The sequence below is a fragment of the Callorhinus ursinus genome, unplaced genomic scaffold (genome assembly GCF_003265705.2).
Source record: "Callorhinus ursinus isolate GAN/ISIS: 27379988/994484 unplaced genomic scaffold, GSC_fseal_2.0 scaffold4, whole genome shotgun sequence".
NCBI lineage: Eukaryota > Metazoa > Chordata > Mammalia > Carnivora > Otariidae > Callorhinus > Callorhinus ursinus.
The window spans coordinates 14,836,009-14,842,408 of record NW_027397066.1 but is presented as its reverse complement, the minus strand read 5'-3'; the positions used below and the strand labels follow the sequence as shown (position 1 = coordinate 14,842,408).

Below are 6,400 nucleotides of genomic sequence, written 5' to 3'. Positions count from 1 at the left end.
ATTTTTCAAGCACTGAGGCTCTAAAATTTGCTAAGTACTTTATGAACCTTAATCTCATTTAATTTGCAAACAGCCACTGATGTAAAGATTATTACTGTTATTTTATTAATACTAAAATGGAGGCTAAGTGAGGGCAAATATCTTACCCCCAACATACACAGGTAGAAAGTGATGGTTCTGGATATGAAATCAGATTTTCTAACTCCAAACATCTTACCTTATACTTATGAAGGTTTTCTTAATTTACATGGAAAGTTTGGGATAATTTCCATTGGAGTGCTAAGTAATAACAGGCAAAATATAATTTCCCTCTGCATAATTTCTCTTTAACTGTAAAACCCACAACAAATGACAAAAACAAATGAATTTTACTAGGTAGGCCCATTTTTTTCCATAGGAGCTGATCAATCTTATCAATCAATCCAGTCTATGTTATACACAAACTATACAGTATTTACTATTTATCATATGTCTGGGATTATTCATGCCTGCATAATGTGGGAAGGATACAGATAAGATAGTCACATTCCTCTCTTTCAAGGACAACACAGTGATGTATCTGGTGTATCAGAGTTGTACACGTGGACTTCAAAGAATTCTTTCCTTAGTCACACATTGATACTGTTTTCCAGTATTGCCTCTTGCATGGTCTTCTGGTTCTCCTTTACCAACCACGTGTCATCTACCCCTTTAACCATCTAATTCCTATACTACTTTGTGTCCCTTCATATATAGCAAGACATGTGGAATTATTCTGTTTTAATCAGACTTCTGCTACAGACTGAATATTTGTTTGCCCCTCCAAATTCACATGTTGATATCTAAAGCCCATTGTGATTATATAGGACAGAGGGCCTTTGGGAGGTGCTCAGGTCATGAGAGTGGATCCCTCATAAGTGGGATTTGTGCTTTTATAAAAGAGATCCTCCAGAGCTCCCTCGACTTTTCTGCCACATGAGGACATAGTGCAAAGAGGAAGCGGGTTCTCACCAAACAACGAATCTGCCAGCACCATGATCCTGGACTTCCCAGTCTCCAAAACTATTAGAAAGGAATGTCTGTTGTTTATAAGCCACCCAGGTTATAGTATTTTTGTTATAGCAGCCCAAACAAACTAAGACACCCCTATAATCATTTTTAGAAATTCTTGAGTGTCAAACAGCATCTTATTCATATTGGTATCCATCAGAGCCCCGAGCATTCATTCATTAAAAACTGTTTATTGGGTGCCTAATCTGTACTAGGTACCACGGTAGGGCTTGAAGATACAAAGATGAATATATAAAGTACCTGAGCCCACCCTGATAGGTCCTTGGGAAGTTTTGTTGAATTTGATTTACTGTATCCCACAATAATGCAGAAGTGAGCCTCTACTGATCATCCTAAGAATGGGGGTCATATAAAACATAGGCTAATGACTAAATAATTGAGTTAAAATTTAAGGTTAAAAGCCAAGCTGGTACACTGCATTATGTAATTTCCTCACATAATGAAGATGGGTCATTAAGGATTCAACACTTTCAAGCTTAACCTAAACAACAATGAAAAAGAATCTAAACACAATTTTCCAGCTTTCAGATGGATGAAGTTAAATTGGGCAAGACAGCAAATAATGAGGGATAATAAGGAAGAACTCAAATCATCCAATACATTAATGAAGCTGATGTGCAGTTAATACTGAAAAAGATGTATCACCCTGCCACGTGCGAGAAGCAAGAAGATAATCCTTCCTAAAGGGGCAACAGAAAACACACCCACACATCTCTCCATGTTCAGATAAGACCCTTTCTTCAACACTCAGTTCACAGGTCATCTTTCGATACTTCCTTTTCCTGCATTATCCCCTGCCCAGTGTTCTATCTACACTTCCTTTGTGCGTGGTGGACTGTCTTGTCACCCACGTGATAAAATGTCATATCTCTAAGAACAGAACACATGTCCACAGAGTCTCCTCTGATCTAGAAACCGAGCTGGGCGTTCTGTATATGCCATCTCACCTTATCCTTGCACCAAATCTATAAGGTCCATTAACACAAGGTGAAAACTGGAGTGTCGATGCCCTCATTAAATTTCCTGAGGCCACAGAAGTGAAAAGCCAAGCTGGACTTCAGACTCAGGAATGCCTGACTGCAAAACCATGAAACCTCCTGCAACCCTAAACTCTCTCTTCAGAGCAAGGTTGTTACTTAGACAGAATGTCCATATAGTGAATGCTTGATAGTATCAGTGAATTCATTGGATAAAATGGCCATAAACAGGTGAAGTAATTAATAAAGCATTTCTATCATAAATTAATCTTATGTCCTCAACAAAAGTATTACTACAACCATACATTGATTCAGAAGTGCAATCTTAATTGTTTAAAAGCTTTGGTTAGCTTAAGTGACCATTTCCACCAGTGAGAAAACACACAAAAAAATTCCAAGCTCTTTTAAATTCTTGATAGGTTATTCTACATAATATTTCCAGTTTCACTTGCTTGATATGGAATAATATCACTGTTTTTCTTTTAACTGAATCCAAATAAGAAAAATAAACAAGTTTTTCCCTGTTTTATTTTGTCTTGTTTTGCTTTTCCCCAAAAGAAAGAGGCTAGTGACATCTCAATAAACTGATGCTGGGATTAAAAAATGTTTTTAGGGGCGCCTGGGTGGCTCAGTCGGTTAAGCATCTGCCTCCAGCTCAGGTCATGATTCCAGGGTCCTGGGATCGAGCCCCACATCAGGCTCCTTCCTCAGCCGGGAGTCTGCTTCTCTCTCTCCCTGCAGCTCTGCCTGCAGCTCTGCCTACTTGTGTTCTCTATCTTTGTCAAATAAATAAATAAAATCTTTAAAAAAGTTTTTAAAAGTAATTTTCTGAATATACATTTATGACATTTAAATTTCTGTCCCAGTCTTAATTTATCTGATTTCTGACAAAGGAATGAGGCTACATGGAATCTTGACATTAGATATGTCAAGCACACACATTACTGTGTTTGGCCAACATTTCAGTTATTGCAGAAAGAGAAAGACTGTGTAAACAAAATTTCTATCACACTCAAAGAAATGGCAGAGCATTTTTTATAATGAACTAAATCACATAAAACGCCAGTTTTTACATTTTTTTTAATTTAGACTTCCAAGTACCTTAAGTTTGTCAGATACAAACATAGCAGGCATTTTGATTAAAAAAAAACAAAACTAAATTTCCATGAAAGCATCAAAGCTATTGTAATTGTTCTTCCTATTTGAATAAACCTGGTACTTGCTTAACTCACACAAAATGAGCTAAATTCTGCTTGACATGACTAAGAACTGTCATACAGAACTCCACATTTGAGACTGATTTTTTTTTCAGCTATCTTCCCTAATGGTGTATCAGCTGGGAGTGCTCTTGGCTCCAAGTAAAGGCAGGTAATAGTAGCTTAAACAAATACAAGTATATTCTTCTCAGGTAGCAAGATGTCTGGAGTCAGCTGATTTCCTGGTTTTGCTCTCGTTGTTCAGTGATGGCATCAAGGATCCATCTCTTCAGGGCTCTTGGTGGGTGGGGCAGACAGAAAAATAAGTAAATTAGTAAAATGTATACTGTATTAAAATAAAACCAGCTGCTAAAATACACCTTAAAATTTCAGTAATTTAACATAATAGAGGTTTACTTCTTTCACAGTTAATCGAAGTGGGTGGGTGAGCAGTTAAGCATACCTGCTCTTCTCTATAAACATGTCTAGAGACTTAGGCCAATGAAGACTTTGCCATCTTCAACAAATGCTTTCTACTGTCAACCCCTGTTTCTTTTGCCTTCCAGCCTGCAGACACAGAGGGCAGCTTGAGACATCTGATGCTCTGCACAGAGGTCATGATGCCTGGATTGTCATTACTGGGCGGGGGGGGGGGGTTCTTTTTAGGAGCATACCGATTTTGAGACCCCATTGCCCTCTTGGTGACAAGCATGGTCTTGTGTTGAGTAAGGCCAAAGGTTTCTCAAATTCTTACTTCTTCTGAGAAGTATGTTTAGTTATCATTTGCTTACTTCTCTCAAGAAAGAGCTCTAAGTTAAAATGACTTCTGACTATTAATGTTTTGGCTTTTTAGATTCTAGAAGAGAATCAGAGTTGGTCATATACTTTCTTGTCCCAGTGCATTATTTTTCGGATTGTCACCTGTTTTGTGAAGGCTTTTTTATTTTGAAGATTTATTTAGTTATTTGAGAGAAAGAGCGAGCTCGCAAGCATGGGGGGCGGGTAGGGGCTGAAGGAGAGGAAGCAGGGAAAGGGAGAGAGATTCTCAAGCAGACTCCCTGCTGAGCATGGAGCTGGACTCGGGGCTCCATCTACAACCCTGAGATCATGACCTGAGTTGAAATCAAGAGTCAGATGCTTAACCGACTGAGCCACCCAAGCACCCATGTTTTTGTGAAGGCATCTTATACATCTTACAAGTCTATGGGAAAATAATAATTTGTTAGTGCCTCTTAAATAATAATCTTTTCTTTTCACTGAGCATTACCTACTTCTGCCTCTGACTTGGGTGCTTTTGCATCCTTTCATTGGAATGTTCTAATATGCTCACCAGGTATACATGTCTACTTCAAACATGAAAAGCTGAGGCTCAATGGGGTGAAGTAATTTGCCCACGGTCCTCCTAATTCTGAAGTTAGAAATGATATTACTTTGACAACTTCCTCTCCCTCATGCCCCCCAAACACAAGCCATTGTAAAAATTTTAGTCAGATCATCTCTTTCATATTTCTCAAATTCAGTCAAATTTTTTTTTTTTGCTATTCCTTTAACCATCATGTTGATTCAGTCACTACCATTTGTCATCTGGGTTACGGCTGAATTCTCCTACTTGGTTCTTCCCAACTCAAGTATTCTTCCCATATAACACGTTGTACCACTGCTAAAGCAAACTTTCCAAAATGGAAACAAATACTTGAACTCTGGGTTGAATATGGATTAAAAAATTCCATCTTATTCTTTATCATAATCATGACTGGTATCATCATTCAAGTTGTTCCTTCGTCCTTTGAGGGAAATAAGAGGTTAACATTTTCTTACTCTGTCTCAAGTCTCAAAGGTCACAAAACCACTTTGCAAAATCCACAAGAATTACAGTACCACAGGAAACCTCAGGAAGGCCTTCCAAAGGAGACACATGAGAGAAAGGACATATTGTTCAGGAAATTAGAGTGCAGCAAATATCAGAGAGACCATTTCCCATGACTACAATGAATTAGCAGCAACAAACCAAAACATACAGATAATTCTCCACCAACATGTGGCTCTGTCATTAGGAGCAATTTATTTCTTTGTAAAGAAGGTATAATGATGAGACAGGACTCCTGGGATTATGCTTTGAAGGCAAGCTATAGAGGTTGTGTTCATGGCCCTAGGTAGTCTTCCAGATATCTCTGAACAATGCAAGAACTTACCACATTTATAAAGATCCTAGACTATCACATTTCAATGAGAAAACTGGTATTATAGTTCAGAGTTTAAGAGTGTAAGTTATGTAGCCAAACTGCCTGTGTGTTTCAAGCTGGATTCTGACATTAATTGGCTATGAGACTTTGGCCAAGTTATTCTGTTTGATTCTCTGTGAATCATTTTCCTCATCTGTATTATGCAGATAATAATGTTACCTAACAAAAAAAGGCAATTATGAAGGGTACATGAGCTATGTGTGCATGTGTGCATGTGCATGTGTGTGTGTGTGTGTGTGTGTGTGTCTGTGTGGATTGCCAAAAACACTGTCTGGCATATATTTTCTGTTATACAGTATTATAATTTATATCTTTCATCTTATACATGCATTTCCTTATCTCAAATTTACCTCAGCCTGCTTCTCATGGAGGAGAGGAGAAGAAAACAAAGCTCTGATCATACTTTATTACAATTTGGAAGAAATTTAGATTTCCCCTCCTTAAAATCCCTCATTTTATACTTTAGGAAATAGAGACCCAAAGATGCTTTATTTATTGAGGAACTTATCCCTCAAAAGAGTATAAATTTAAATAATTTGGCCTGGGCAATTTTATTCTTGGTTTGGTGTTCTTTCAAATAAACTATATTATCTTAGCAAATGTCCATGATATTCAACATTTTCCTTGTGAGTAAGTGGGAAGAAAGGACTATTTTCTCTGAGAAAAAGCCAAAAAAGCTAATAAATCAGATGACTTACACAATAAGATCCTAGCAAAGAAACTGAGATTAGAATTGCAATCCATGACTCCTTTTCTGAAAGTTATTTCCCGGCCTACAAAGTGATGAGCTATGACTTTTGGGAATATTATACAAAAATATGTATCTTTACAAGTTCAAGATAAGTCATAATCTTACTTTCAAATTTATGGTCAACAAACATAAATTTGCACCACGTTATGATCAAAATCCTAATACTTTTCTCTATTAAACTGG

The 6,400-nt window shown here is 37.4% G+C and overlaps 1 long non-coding RNA gene across 1 annotated transcript in view; it reads right to left on the bottom strand.

The window, feature by feature from the left end:
* Nucleotides 1-3,199: 3,199 nt before the first annotated feature.
* The window catches only part of LOC141372440 (uncharacterized), a 315,072-nt gene continuing 311,871 nt past the window's right edge, over nucleotides 3,200-6,400 (bottom strand). The window contains exon 3 of the long non-coding RNA XR_012377693.1: nucleotides 3,200-3,520. This is a non-coding gene — a long non-coding RNA (uncharacterized lncRNA). The remainder of the gene's footprint in view (nucleotides 3,521-6,400) is intronic.